Here is a 15000-nt window from a genome sequence, read left to right as displayed (position 1 = left end):
ATGGCCTAACAGTGGCAGCCAATCAGAGTGCGAGAAAAGCGCTCCCAAATGGCCTAACAGTGGCAGCCAATCAGAGTGCGAGAAAAGCGCTCCCAAATGGCCTAACAGTGGCAGCCAATCAGAGTGCGAGAAAAGCGCTCCCAAATGGCCTAACAGTGGCAGCCAATCAGAGTGCGAGAAAAGCGCTCCCAAATGGCCTAACAGTGGCAGCCAATCAGAGTGCGAGAAAAGCGCTCCCAAATGGCCTAACAGTGGCAGCCAATCAGAGTGCGAGAAAAGCGCTCCCAAATGGCCTAACAGTGGCAGCCAGCTAGAGCTAGCTTAAGTTAGCTTGGGTTAGCTTGAGTTAGCTTTAATTAGCTTTAATTAGCTTAAGCTAGCTTAAGTTAGCTTGGGTTAGCTTGAGTTAGCTTGAGCTAGCTTGAGTTAGCTTGAATTAGCTTGAGTTAGCTTGAATTAGCTTGAGTTAGCTTGAGTTAGCTTGAATTAGCTTGAGTTAGCTTGAGTTAGCTCGGGTTAGCTTGAGTTTGACTTCATTAACCCAAGTTAGCTTGGGTTAACTTCATTAAGTTAGCTTGAACTAGCTTGAGTTAGCTTGAGTTAGCTTGAGTTAGCTTGAGTTAGCTTGAGTTAGCTTGTCTTAGCTTTAGCTAGCTTGAGTTAGCTTGAACTAGCTTTAGCTACCTTGAGTTAGCTTGAGTTAGCTCGGGTTAGCTTGAGTTAGCTTGAGTTAGCTTGAGTTAGCTTTAGCTAGCTTGAGTTAGCTTGAGTTAGCTTGAGTTAGCTTGAGTTAGCTTGAATTAGCTTGAGTTAGCTTGAGTTAGCTTTAGCTAGCTTGGGTTAGCTTGAGCTAGCTTGAGTTAGCTCGGGTTAGCTTGAGTTAGCTTGAGTTAGCTTTAGCTAGCTTGAGTTAGCTTGAGTTAGCTTGAGTTAGCTTGAGTTAGCTTTAGCTAGCTTGAGTTAGCTTGAACTAGCTTGAGTTAGCTTGAGCTAGCTTGAGTTAGCTTGAGTTAGCTTGAGTTAGCTTTAGCTAGCTTGAGTTAGCTTGAACTAGCTTTAGTTAGCTTGAGTTAGCTTGAGTTAGCTTGAGTTAGCTTGAGTTAGCTTGTCTTAGCTTTAGCTAGCTTGAGTTAGCTTGAACTAGCTTTAGCTACCTTGAGTTAGCTTGAGTTAGCTCGGGTTAGCTTGAGTTAGCTTGAGTTAGCTTGAGTTAGCTTTAGCTAGCTTGAGTTAGCTTGAGTTAGCTTGAGTTAGCTTGAACTAGCTTGAGTTAGCTTGAGTTAGCTTGAGTTAGCTTGAGTTAGCTTGAGTTAGCTTGAGTTAGCTTGTCTTAGCTTTAGCTAGCTTGAGTTAGCTTGAACTAGCTTTAGCTACCTTGAGTTAGCTTGAGTTAGCTCGGGTTAGCTTGAGTTAGCTTGAGTTAGCTTGAGTTAGCTTTAGCTAGCTTGAGTTAGCTTGAGTTAGCTTGAGTTAGCTTGAGTTAGCTTGAATTAGCTTGAGTTAGCTTGAGTTAGCTTTAGCTAGCTTGGGTTAGCTTGAGCTAGCTTGAGTTAGCTCGGGTTAGCTTGAGTTAGCTTGAGTTAGCTTTAGCTAGCTTGAGTTAGCTTGAGTTAGCTTGAGTTAGCTTGAGTTAGCTTTAGCTAGCTTGAGTTAGCTTGAACTAGCTTGAGTTAGCTTGAGCTAGCTTGAGTTAGCTTGAGTTAGCTTGAGTTAGCTTTAGCTAGCTTGAGTTAGCTTGAACTAGCTTGAGTTAATTTGAGTTAGCTTGAGTTAGCTTGTCTTAGCTTTAGCTAGCTTGAGCTAGCTTGAACTAGCTTTAGCTACCTTGAGTTAGCTTGAGTTAGCTCGGGTTAGCTTGAGTTAGCTTGAGTTAGCTTGAGTTAGCTTTAGCTAGCTTGAGTTAGCTTGAGTTAGCTTGAGTTAGCTTGAACTAGCTTGAGTTAGCTTGAGTTAGCTTGAGTTAGCTTGAGTTAGCTTGAGTTAGCTTGTCTTAGCTTTAGCTAGCTTGAGTTAGCTTGAACTAGCTTTAGCTACCTTGAGTTAGCTTGAGTTAGCTCGGGTTAGCTTGAGTTAGCTTGAGTTAGCTTGAGTTAGCTTTAGCTAGCTTGAGTTAGCTTGAGTTAGCTTGAGTTAGCTTGAGTTAGCTTGAATTAGCTTGAGTTAGCTTGAGTTAGCTTTAGCTAGCTTGGGTTAGCTTGAGCTAGCTTGAGTTAGCTCGGGTTAGCTTGAGTTAGCTTGAGTTAGCTTTAGCTAGCTTGAGTTAGCTTGAGTTAGCTTGAGTTAGCTTGAGTTAGCTTTAGCTAGCTTGAGTTAGCTTGAACTAGCTTGAGTTAGCTTGAGCTAGCTTGAGTTAGCTTGAGTTAGCTTGAGTTAGCTTTAGCTAGCTTGAGTTAGCTTGAACTAGCTTGAGTTAGCTTGAGTTAGCTTGAGTTAGCTTGTCTTAGCTTTAGCTAGCTTGAGCTAGCTTGAACTAGCTTTAGCTACCTTGAGTTAGCTTGAGTTAGCTCGGGTTAGCTTGAGTTAGCTTGAGTTAGCTTGAGTTAGCTTTAGCTAGCTTGAGTTAGCTTGAGTTAGCTTGAGTTAGCTTGAACTAGCTTGAGTTAGCTTGAGTTAGCTTGAGTTAGCTTGAGTTAGCTTGAGTTAGCTTGTCTTAGCTTTAGCTAGCTTGAGTTAGCTTGAACTAGCTTTAGCTACCTTGAGTTAGCTTGAGTTAGCTCGGGTTAGCTTGAGTTAGCTTGAGTTAGCTTGAGTTAGCTTTAGCTAGCTTGAGTTAGCTTGAGTTAGCTTGAGTTAGCTTGAGTTAGCTTGAATTAGCTTGAGTTAGCTTGAGTTAGCTTTAGCTAGCTTGGGTTAGCTTGAGCTAGCTTGAGTTAGCTCGGGTTAGCTTGAGTTAGCTTGAGTTAGCTTTAGCTAGCTTGAGTTAGCTTGAGTTAGCTTGAGTTAGCTTGAGTTAGCTTTAGCTAGCTTGAGTTAGCTTGAACTAGCTTGAGTTAGCTTGAGCTAGCTTGAGTTAGCTTGAGTTAGCTTGAGTTAGCTTTAGCTAGCTTGAGTTAGCTTGAACTAGCTTGAGTTAGCTTGAGCTAGCTTGAGTTAGCTTGAGTTAGCTTGAGTTAGCTTTAGCTAGCTTGAGTTAGCTTGAACTAGCTTGAGTTAGCTTGAGTTAGCTTGAGTTAGCTTGAGTTAGCTTGTCTTAGCTTTAGCTAGCTTGAGCTAGCTTGAACTAGCTTTAGCTACCTTGAGTTAGCTTGAGTTAGCTCGGGTTAGCTTGAGTTAGCTTGAGTTAGCTTGAGTTAGCTTGAGCTAGCTTGAGTTAGCTTGAGTTAGCTTGAGTTAGCTTTAGCTAGCTTGAGTTAGCTTGAACTAGCTTGAGTTAGCTTGAGCTAGCTTGAGTTAGCTTGAGTTAGCTTGAGTTAGCTTTAGCTAGCTTGAGTTAGCTTGAACTAGCTTGAGTTAGCTTGAGTTAGCTTGAGTTAGCTTGAGTTAGCTTGAATTAGCTTGAGTTAGCTTGAGTTAGCTTTAGCTAGCTTGGGTTAGCTTGAGCTAGCTTGAGTTAGCTCGGGTTAGCTTGAGTTAGCTTGAGTTAGCTTTAGCTAGCTTGAGTTAGCTTGAGTTAGCTTGAGTTAGCTTGAGTTAGCTTTAGCTAGCTTGAGTTAGCTTGAGCTAGCTGAGTTAGCTTGAGTTAGCTAGCTTGAGCTTGAGCTAGCTAGCTAGCTTGAGCTTGAGCTAGCTAGCTCGCTTGAGCTTGAGCTTGAGCTAGCTAGCTTGAGCTTGAGCTAGCTAGCTAGCTTGAGCTTGAGCTTGAGCTAGCTGGCTTGAGCTTGAGCTAGCTAGCTTGAGCTTGAGCTAGCTAGCTAGCTAGCTTGAGCTTGAGCTTGAGCTAGCTAGCTAGCTTGAGCTAGCTATCTAGCTTGAGCTTGAGCTAGCTAGCTAGCTTGAGCTTGAGCTTGAGCTTGAGCTAGCTGGCTTGAGCTTGAGCTAGCTAGCTTGAGCTTGAGCTAGCTAGCTAGCTTGAGCTTGAGCTTGAGCTAGCTGGCTTGAGCTTGAGCTAGCTAGCTTGAGCTTGAGCTAGCTAGCTAGCTTGAGCTTGAGCTTGAGCTAGCTAGCTAGCTAGCTTGAGCTTGAGCTTGAGCTTGAGCTAGCTAGCTTGAGCTTGAGCTAGCTAGCTAGCTTGAGCTTGAGCTTGAGCTAGCTAGCTTGAGCTTGAGCTTGAGCTAGCTAGCTTGAGCTTGAGCTTGAGCTAGCTAGCTTGAGCTTGAGCTTGAGCTAGCTAGCTTGAGCTTGAGCTTGAGCTAGCTAGCTAGCTAGCTTGAGCTTGAGCTAGCTAGCTTGAGCTTGAGCTAGCTAGCTAGCTTGAGATTGAGCTTGAGCTAGCTGGCTTGAGCTTGAGCTAGCTAGCTTGAGCTTGAGCTAGCTAGCTTGAGCTTGAGCTAGCTAGCTAGCTTGAACTTGAGCTAGCTAGCTAGCTTGAGCTTGAGCTTGAGCTAGCTAGCTAGCTTGAGCTTGAGCTTGAGCTAACTAGATCGAGCTTGAGCTTGAGCTAACTAGATCGAGCCTTGGGAAAGCTAGATCGAGTAAGATTGAAGCTGAAAGAGTGTCAGAGGAGCAAATGAACCTCCAAAAAGTGAAAATCAAATTTTAGAAAAAACACAAGTTAAATACTGCATGGACAGTATTTCTATGTGTGGGGCATTATTAGGGGGAGGTGTCTTGTCAAAATATGGCTGGACTAAAGACCTCAACCCGGATAGGGTGGAAGGCCCCATGATCGGTCTGTTACTAATCGGTGACCGATAAAGACCTGACCAAGGCCTGTAGTAAGCTTGGTTAGGCATTACAGGAGTTAACACTAAGACCGAGGGGTCTTAGAGAGCCCTCTAGCGGGGCGAATAGAGCTAGATCGAGCCTTGGGAAAGCTAGATCGAGCAGGACTGAAGCTAAGCAAGAGACCGAAAGGTCTGTCTGGTCCTCCTAGAGAGGCCAAGAGAAAGTACGAGAAGCTAACTAAAGCTTGATCAGGCCTTCAGCAAGCACGACCGAGCTGTACCGGAGCTAACACTAAGACCGAGGGGTCTTAGAGAGCCCTCTAGCAGGGCGAATAGATCTAGATCGAGCCTTGGGAAAGCTAGATCGAGCAGGACTGAAGCTAAACGATAGACCGAGAGGTCTGTCTGGTCCTCCTAGAGAGGCCAAGAGAAAGTACGAGAAGCTAACTAAAGCTTGATCGGGCCTTCAGCAAGCACGACCGAGCTGTACCGGAGCTAACACTAAGACCGAGGGGTCTTAGAGAGCCCTCTAGCAGGGCGAATAGAGCTAGATCGAGCCTTGGGAAAGCTAGATCAAGCAGGACTGAAGCTAAACGATAGACCGAGAGGTCTGTCTGGTCCTCCTAGAGAGGCCAAGAGAAAGTACGAGAATCTAACTAAAGCTTGATCGGGCCTTCAGCAAGCACGACCGAGCTGTACCGGAGCTAACACTAAGACCGAGGGGTCTTAGAGAGCCCTCTAGCAGGGCGAATAGAGCTAGATCGAGCCTTGGGAAAGCTAGATCGAGCAGGACTGAAGCTAAACGATAGACCGAGAGGTCTGTCTGGTCCTCCTAGAGAGGCCAAGAGGAAGTACGAGAAGCTAACTAAAGCTTGATCGCGCCTTCAGCAAGCACGATTGAGCAAGACCGGAGCTAACACTAAGACCGAAGTGTCTTAGAGAGCCCTCTAGTGGGGCGAATAGAGCTAGATCGAGCCTTGGGAAAGCTAGATCGAGTAAGATTGAAGCTGAAAGAGTGTCAGAGGAGCAAATGAACCTCCAAAAAGTGAAAATCAAATTTTAGAAAAAAACACAAGTTAAATACTGCATGGACAGTAATTCTATGTGTGGGGCATTATTAGGGAGAGGTGTCTTGTCAAAATATGGCTGGACTAAAGACCTCAACCCGGATAGGGTGGAAGGCCCTATGATTGGTCTGTTACTAATCGGTGACCGATAAAGACCTGACCAAGGCCTGTAGTAAGCTTGGTTAGGCATTACAGAAGATAACACTAAGACCGAGGGGTCTTAGAGAGCCCTCTAGCGGGGCGAATAGAGCTTGATCAAGCCTTGGGCAAGCTAGATCGAGCAGGACTGAAGCTAAACGATAGACCGAGAGGTCTGTCTGGTCCTCCTAGAGAGGCCAAGAGAAAGTACGAGAATCTAACTAAAGCTGGGTCGGGCCTTCAGCAAGCACGACCGAGCAGTACCGGAGCTAACACTAAGACCGAGGGGTCTTAGAGAGCCCTCTAGTGGGGCGAATAGAGCTAGATCGAGCCTTGGGAAAGCTAGATCGAGCAGGACTGAAGCTAAACGATAAACCGAAAGGTCTGACGGGTCCTCATAAGAGGCATGGAGAAAGATCTGATACTAAAGTACCTCTCGGAAGTAATAAAATATGCCTGATGAAGCCGGGTATGATGTTTGTTGTTTGATGGCATTCATCGATTAGGTCTGGTGGATTCCCCATTACTCCGAGTGGTACTAGTAGAGGCTCCTACAGGGGTGAGCAAAGCGAGATCAAGCCTTAGGCAAGCTAGATCGAGCAGAACTGAAGCTGAAAAGCAAAATAAATGACAGGTCTGTCCAAATCAATAAACTTGAAATCCAGTGTGGTCACCACGGGTCACGAGGTGAATTCCTAGCGATTGTCTGCTGAACGTATAGGAAGGCCCGAAACGAACGATAATTTCATTGCACAGTGGAGATACTATACGTTCAGGAGTAGCATACATCGGGTTTGATCTATGATCATGTCTGGTCTCCGAGGATCCACCGGGTTACCAACTGGCACCGCTGTACTGGGTGTAAAACTGGGCCACCTGAAGTCCCGGGTGTAAAACTAGGTGCCTCTGTGCCAAAGTAGCGGCTTGCGTAGTGCATTATGCCTCCGGCTTGCGAAATGGTTATAAGCAATAACAACAGGACGCCGCGGGGTGTTCACTTAAAGGAGTAACGTTCTCTCAAGGGAGGGGATCTAAAAATCTTGATAAAACATTTATTCTATGCAAAATTTGTGCGCAAATTTTGCAAAGTAAAAAGCTGCACTGTAGCAAATTCTATGTGTGTAGCATTATTAGGGAAGTGTTGTTTGATGGCACCTCTCTACTTGATGCACCAAAGAACTACCTTGATGGCTCATGACCGCTGGTAATCTGTCGTCGCTAGTAGTTCGGAACTGAGAACAAATATGTTCGCAAATTACAACAATTATACAGCATATTGCTGAATAAAGCAGAACCGAATAATACTCAGTGACTTTACACCAAGACTGACTAATGTCTGGATTGTATCGTCCTACTCGAGTAAGGCGAAGAAAAGCTAGAAAGATACGCTTTTCACAAAGCAGGCTTAATGCATGCAAACCAAGGAGGAAGGAGTGATGCCCCTCCTTATAATAAGCAGAACCAAATAAAGAACAGACAGCATCATCTGTACAGTGACCAAGAAGAGGTGAAACTTCTGTATGTGAAAAGGCAATTTGAGCGAGATTTATTAGCAGACTAGTATTATGTTGTTTCTAGTAGGCGAAAGCCGAAACATCAACATGTGAAAATCTGATATTAAATCCTCAATCATTTTCCCTAGTATTATACAGCTATGAGTAACCTTAATTGGACACGGCAATTATTGCTGACCGGTGAAACTTTCGCATGGGAAAGACACACACACTTCTTGACAAAGCAATAAGTATTATGCTGTTTCTAGTACGCGAAAGCAGAAACATCAGCATGTGAAAGTTGTGAAGTTGAAGAATTTTTGTGTTGAGTACGATGTTGTTACTAGTAACCATGTCGACAGCTGAGAACTGTTCTCTAACCAATAGAAGGTGAAACTTCTGTATGTGAAAAGGCAATTTGAGCGAGATTTCTTAGCAGACTAGTATTATGTTGTTTCTAGTAGGCGAAAGCCGAAACATCAACATGTGAAAATCTGATATTAAATCCTCAATCATTTTCCCTAGTATTATACAGCTACTAGTAGCCGTAATTGGTCAGGGAAACATTGTTGACCGGTGAAACTTCACATGGGAAAGACACACAAATTACTTGACAAAACAATAAGTATTATGCTGTTTCTAGTATGCGAAAGCAGAAACATCAGCATGTGAAAGTTGTGAAGTTGAAAAGTTTTTGTGTTGAGTACGGTGTTGTTACTAGTAACCATGTCGACAGCTGGAAAGCTGTTCTCTAACCAATAAAAGGTAAAACTTCTGTATCTGAAGAGGCGGCGTGATTGAGATTTTTAACAGACTAGTATTATGTTGTTTCTAGTAGGCGAGAGCCGAAACATCGACATGTGAACATCTGGTTTTTAAATCATGAGTCAATTCTCCCTAGTATGATACAGTTGTTAGCCGGTATTGGTAACAGTAGAACAGAGATTTGGAGGGCAAAACCTGCTCATGGGAAATGCTCACAGAGCGCTATCTACCAGTACACATAGTATTATGCTGTTTCTAGTACGCGCGAGCCGAAACATCAGCATGTGAAATGTGTAATCGTGGGTAACTCTAAGTGTGTAGAGTACTGTGTAGTAACTAGTAGCCATGCCAAAGCATGCATTGAAACTCTTCGTGATTTAAAAAGCTCAAAGCAAGATTGACGAGGCCGCAAGGCTATGTCTTTCTAAATTCGAACAAATCGAAAGATTGTTCAAAGTACAATTAAACTCATTGATCCTGTCAGTTGCCATATGCTTGTCTGAAAGACTAAGCCATGCATGTGCAAGCGAAGCTTGAAAAAGTGGAACCGCGAATGGCTCATTAAATCAGTTACTATCTATTAGTTGATTTGCAAGCTAAATGAATAACTGCGGTAACCCTGCAGCTAATGCATGCTGATTGTCCGACACTGTCGGAGACTTTTACAAGACTACACCGGGTGATTTGCTAAGTACAGACACATCCCGTGATGAGTCCTAGTAACTGAAAGATCCCAGATAGCTTCGGCTTGGGGACGGAACTTCCGAATTTCTGACCTATCAACCTATGATGGTAGTGTAACGGACTACCATGGTTGTGACGGGTAACGGGGAATCAGGGTTCGATTCCGGAGAGGGAGCCTTAGAAACGGCTACCACATCCAAGGAAGGCAGCAGGCACGCAAATTACCCACTCTCCGCACGAGGAGGTAGTGACTAGAAATAATGATATGAACCTTTATGGTTTGTAATCAGAATGGAATGGACTTAAAAGCTCCATTGATGAACGAGTAGAGGGCAAGTCTGGTGCCAGCAGCCGCGGTAATACCAGCCTCTACAAGCGTATGCAATAGTTGCTGCGTTTAAAAAGCTCATAGTTGGATCTGTTTGAGTAGAACGGCAACATGGTCTTCAGTTAAATCTGTTGACTCGTTCCGCTCATCCTTCGCATCGAAGAAATAGTTTGCACTTAAATGTGACGAACTGTGGAAACGGTGTTTTCACCCTGAGAAAATTAGAGTGTTCAAAGCATCCTTTGGGATCGAATAATAAAGCATGGAATAATGGAGAATGACCCGCTACTCGATTGATGCCGGTTGGCTGAGTGCGGTAATGATTGAAAGGAACAGACGGGGGCATTTGTATTGCTACGTTAGAGGTGAAATTCTTGGATCGTGGCAAGACAAACTACTGCGAAAGCATTTGCCAAGAATGTTTTCATTAATCAAGAACGAAAGTCAGAGTATTGAAGAGGATTAGATACCCTCGTAATTCTGACCATAAACTATACCAACCTACAATTTGTCAAAGTCGATCTTGACTTGGCAAGAGATTAACCGGGAAACCAAAGTTTATTGGTTCCGGGGGAAGTATGGTTGCAAAATCGAAACTTAAAGGAATTGACGGAAGGGCACCACCAGGAGTGGAGCCTGCGGCTTAATTTGACTCAACACGGGAAAACTCACCCGGTCCAGACATCTTAAGGATTGACAGATTGAATATCTTTCATGATTATATGGGCGGTGGTGCATGGCCGTTCTTAGTTAGTGGAGTGATCTGTCTGGTTAATTCCGATAACGAACGAGATCTTCTCCATCTAAATAATGAAATTCACTATATGTGAATTCAAACACTTCTTAGAGGAACTATGCGGAATTAAATACCGCAGATGAAGTGAGGCTATAACAGGTCTGTGATGCCCTTAGATGTTCTGGACTGCACGCGCGCTACACTGTGTACTTTTAGATTGAGTACTCAGCCCTTGGTCCGAAATGGACTGGGCAATCAGAGAAAAGTACAGCGCTTCAAGGGGATCGTCTGTTGTAACTTGCAGACGTGAACCAGGAATTCCTGGTACTTATGAGTCAACAACTCATAGGGATTACGTCCCTGCCCTTTGTACACACCGCCCGTCGCTACTACTGATTGGATAGTTAAGCAAGAATTGCAAATTCCTACTGTTGGGACTTCGGTCTCCGGCAACGGGATGAAGCGGATCGAGCTTAATTGTCTAGAGGAAGTAAAAGTCGTAACAAGGTTTCCGTAGGGGAACCTGCGGAAGGATCAGTGATTGATTCCTTCGGGCATGGCTGCTGGTAGAGGCCATGTCTGTAGTGCGCATGACGCTCTGTCGCTAGAGATTGCTTGGCAACCAATCTCGAATTATGTATCGAGCTCAAAAACTACTTGTGTGGATACATAGTTCAGCAGTCATGGCAAGGGACTGCTTAAAGGGAGACTAGTTAGCAAAAGCAGCCTAGCAGAACTGCAGCTATCTAGATCTCAGAAGCTGGGTTATAGAAGCCCAGCTATAGACTTGTGAATGAGAAAGGCCTAAAAAGGTCCACAAGTCGCGTGGTTAGAACCGACACGCAAAAATCCCAGCGAGTGACAGAGCGTTGCGCTGTTCATTGGGAAAGAGTTGAGCTACTCGGGGCGCCCACTGAACTTGCTCCGAGCCAAAGGCTCGAAAAAACACAGCTTAGCCTCAGATCCTTTACATAGAAGGCTAGCTAAAATAAACTTACCTTGGACGAGGGTAAAGTTTAGTCAGTTCTTAGGGGAGAGTAATCCACAGCTTCTCGCCCTCTGAACATTCTCCCAGATATGTAGGTCTGGGAGAGTCTCCTCCTGTTCTTCGGAATCTGGAGGTAGACAAAGACAGTACGATACGATCTTGCATCGGGATGACTAACCGATAATGATCATAATCTGACAATTTTTCCGGCTTGAGGCACCGGAGTCAGATTAAAGACACATACTGAACTAAAGGCGTATGTGCAAAGCTTGTCGGAGTGTAGAGAGTCAAGCTGAGTTGACTCGTCACGTGGTGATGACAACAGCCATGTGCAAAACACTCACAACTTTATCGTCTATGTGGAAAAGGTTGCTAACAGCGCTCTCTATGAGAGGCCCTCGCATATAACTATACGAGGAAAAGGCGATAGAGTTGTTTGAATGTGGGGCAGGTTCATCGACAAGCTAAGTTGATCACATTCTTGTTGTGGCATCCTACTAGAATTGGTCACGGTCTGCACCAACTCTCCCCAAGTTGGCCAGACTTAAAACTAGAAATAAGGTTTGCAGCTATGTGAACCTAGAAACTGTAAAGGAGTTGAAAGAACTTAAAGGAATTGAAAGAGGCCTTGAGGTATATCCTCTTGGTAAAGACCCACAAAAGCTCACAAAAGTGGCTTCGAAGGGCAAAACTGGTTCATCCAAAACAATTGGAGAGCTTAAAGCAGAACCAATTCGAATGAAACACTATTGGTGAAACTTCATCATGAGAACGTCACAAGCTGATCACGCTCTATGATATGACTAGTATTATGTTGCTTCTAGTAGGCTAAGCGCAAGCCGAAACATCAACATGTGAAAGTCGTAGAATTTTGCAATCAAACTGTGGCTAGTACTGTGATGTTACTAGTAACCTGGTGTTCCGTCATATGGCCAAGAGAGCATTTGAAGGCGAAACTTCTGCATGGGAAAGCTGCATCATGATCAAAATTTTATATCGAGTATTATGTTGACGTTAGTAGGCCTTGGCCGAAAACGCAGCATGTGAAAGGTATAGATAAAAGTTATTGTTGCAGTCAGTACTGTGTAGTTACTAGTAGCTGGATTTAAGCTCAAAATGAGACACTGTTGGTGAAACTTCATCATGAGAATGTCACAAGCTGATCAAGCTCTATGATATGACTAGTATTATGTTGCTTCTAGTAGGCTAAGCGCAAGCCGAAACATCAACATGTGAAAGTCGTAGAATTTTGCGATCAAATTGTGGCTAGTACTGTGATGTTACTAGTAACCTTGTGTTACGTCATATGGCCAAGAGAGCATTTGAAGGCGAAACTTCTGCATGGGGAAGCTGCATCATGAACAAAAGTTTATATCGAGTATTATGTTGACATTAGTAGGCCCTGGCCGAAAGCGCAGCATGTGAAAGGTATAGATAAAAGTTATCGTTGCAGTCAGTACTGTGTAGTTACTAGTAGCTGGATTTAAGCTCGAAATGAGACACTGTTGGTGAAACTTCATCATGAGAACGTCACAAGCTGATCACGCTCCATGATATGACTAGTATTATGTTGCTTCTAGTAGGCTAAGCGCAAGCCGAAACATCAACATGTGAAAGTCGTAGAATTTTGCGATCAAATTGTGGCTAGTACTGTGATGTTACTAGTAACCTTGTGTTACGTCATATGGCCAAGAGAGCATTTGAAGGCGAAACTTCTGCATGGGGAAGCTGCATCATGAACAAAAGTTTATATCGAGTATTATGTTGACGTTAGTAGGCCCTGGCCGAAAGCGCAGCATGTGAAAGGTATAGATAAAAGTTAGCGTTGCAGTCAGTACTGTGTAGTTACTAGTAGCTGGATTTAAGCTCGAAATGAGACACTGTTGGTGAAACTTCATCATGAGAACGTCACAAGCTGATCACGCTCTATGATATGACTAGTATTATGTTGCTTCTAGTAGGCTAAGCGCAAGCCGAAACATCAACATGTGAAAGTCGTAGAATTTTGCAATCAAACTGTGGCTAGTACTGTGATGTTACTAGTAACCTTTTCTTACGTCATATGGCCAAGAGAGCATTTGAAGGCGAAACTTCTGCATGGGGAAGCTGCATCATGAACAAAAGTTTATATCGAGTATTATGTTGACGTTAGTAGGCCCTGGCCGAAAGCGCAGCATGTGAAAGGTATAGATAAAAGTTATCGTTGCAGTCAGTACTGTGTAGTTACTAGTAGCTGGATTTAAGCTCGAAGTGAGACACTGTTGGTGAAACTTCATCATGAGAACGTCACAAGCTGATCACGCTCTATGATATGACTAGTATTATGTTGCTTATAGTAGGCTAAGCGCAAGCCGAAACATCAACATGTGAAAGTCGTAGAATTTTGCGATCAAACTGTGGCTAGTACTTTGATGATGCTTGTAGCCAACCGAATTGGTTGAAAAGCCCAATAAGTAAGCTAACTTGGGAGAGCTTGTTGGAAACCAAATGCTACTAGATTGGTCCAAATACATCCTTCAACAGGGGATCACTTGGCTCGCTTTACGAAGAGGAGCACAGCTATATGTGTTAATTCGGTATGAATCGCAAGATTTGTTTACCGACCTCTCTAACGCAAAAGGCGGTCTCGGCTTCGGCTGTTGACTGCGTCCGATTCAGGGTTATATAACTCTCGATTGAACACATTGATGTTCTATTGTTGGTGCTTCCAATAAAATTGGAACACTTAAAGCAGAACCGATTCAAATAATAGCATTCTGATCAATGATTGCATTCCTTGATCAAGAACTGCTGGAGTCATTGTGATGGCGAATTTTCTTCATAAGAAAATTGCAAAGAGACGGAACTTAATGAGACTAGTATTATGTTGTTTCTAGTAAGCGGAAGCTGAAACAGCAACATGTGAAAATCAAGTTTTGTTCAATGATCTCGAGGCGATAAGTACTATGAAGCAACTAGTAGCCTAAGCATGACTCAGATTTGAGACAGTCAAAAAGACTGGCGAAACTTCTTCACATGAAAGTTACATAGAGAACTACAAATGTATACAGCGAGTATTATGTTGTTTCTAGTAGGCGAAAGCTGAAACATCAACATGTGAAAGTTGTCTGCAAACTGTAGAACGATATGTGATTAGTACTGTGCTGTTACTAGTAGCCAGTCTGACTGTAGAAGCCAAGACAAAGGGAAACTAATGCATCTGAAAAGGACAAGTTATGGAAAGGTATGCACGATAAGTATTATGTTGTTTCTAGTAAGCGGCAGCTGAAACATCAACATGTGAACGTCGTTGTGTACAGTAACCTAGAACTATATAGTCCTTAGTAACGTGCATTTACTAGTACCTGTAATTGGTATTCAGACTCAGGCAGTTTGGAATAGTTTGGCAAAGATGCACCAGAGAAAACTGGGATTTGATACAGAAATTGTTGAATACAAGTATTATGCTGCTTCTAGTAGGTTGAATCCGAAACATCAGCATGTGAAAATTGAAAACATTTCTGGTTCGAATTGTCACAAGTATTTGGTGATCTGAGTAGCCAAACTCACTACAACGCCAATTGAAGGCAAAAATTCTCAACGGGAAAAGCTATTCTCATTGAATGAGCTAACAAGACGAGTATTATGTTGCTTCTAGTAGGCGAAAGCCAAAACATCAACATGTGAAAGTCTTGCTGAACAAATTTAATGTTGTTGAGCTCAGTACCGTGTGAATTAGTAGCCATAATTGGCGAGCGAAAATTGAACTGGCGAAACTTCGTCTTTGGAAAATTGCAGATGCCGAGCACTTATTTTGCAACGAGTATTATGTTGACTGTAGTAAGCGAAAGCCGAAACAGCAACATGTGAAAGCTGTTGAAATTTGTGGTCATTTTGCAATAAGTACAAGGAGTGTAACTAGTAGCCAGGTCAAAATTTGGGATAAGAATGAGCAAAAATTCTGCATGAGAACAGTTGAAATTATGAAACTAAATTACAAAGACTAGTATTATGTTGTTTCGAGTACGCGAAAGCGGAAACATCAACATGTGAACGTTT

The 15000-nt window shown here is 43.4% G+C and overlaps 1 pseudogene; it reads left to right on the top strand.

Moving 5' to 3' along the window:
- The first annotated feature begins 13473 nt into the window (after positions 1–13473).
- On the top strand, positions 13474–13625 carry LOC142356551 (5.8S ribosomal RNA; annotated as a pseudogene).
- Positions 13626–15000: the final 1375 nt, after the last annotated feature.

Source organism: Convolutriloba macropyga, unplaced genomic scaffold (genome assembly GCF_964194025.1).
Source record: "Convolutriloba macropyga unplaced genomic scaffold, txConMacr16.3 SCAFFOLD_403, whole genome shotgun sequence".
NCBI lineage: Eukaryota > Metazoa > Xenacoelomorpha > Acoela > Convolutidae > Convolutriloba > Convolutriloba macropyga.
This window is presented reverse-complemented; position numbering and strand designations above follow the sequence as displayed.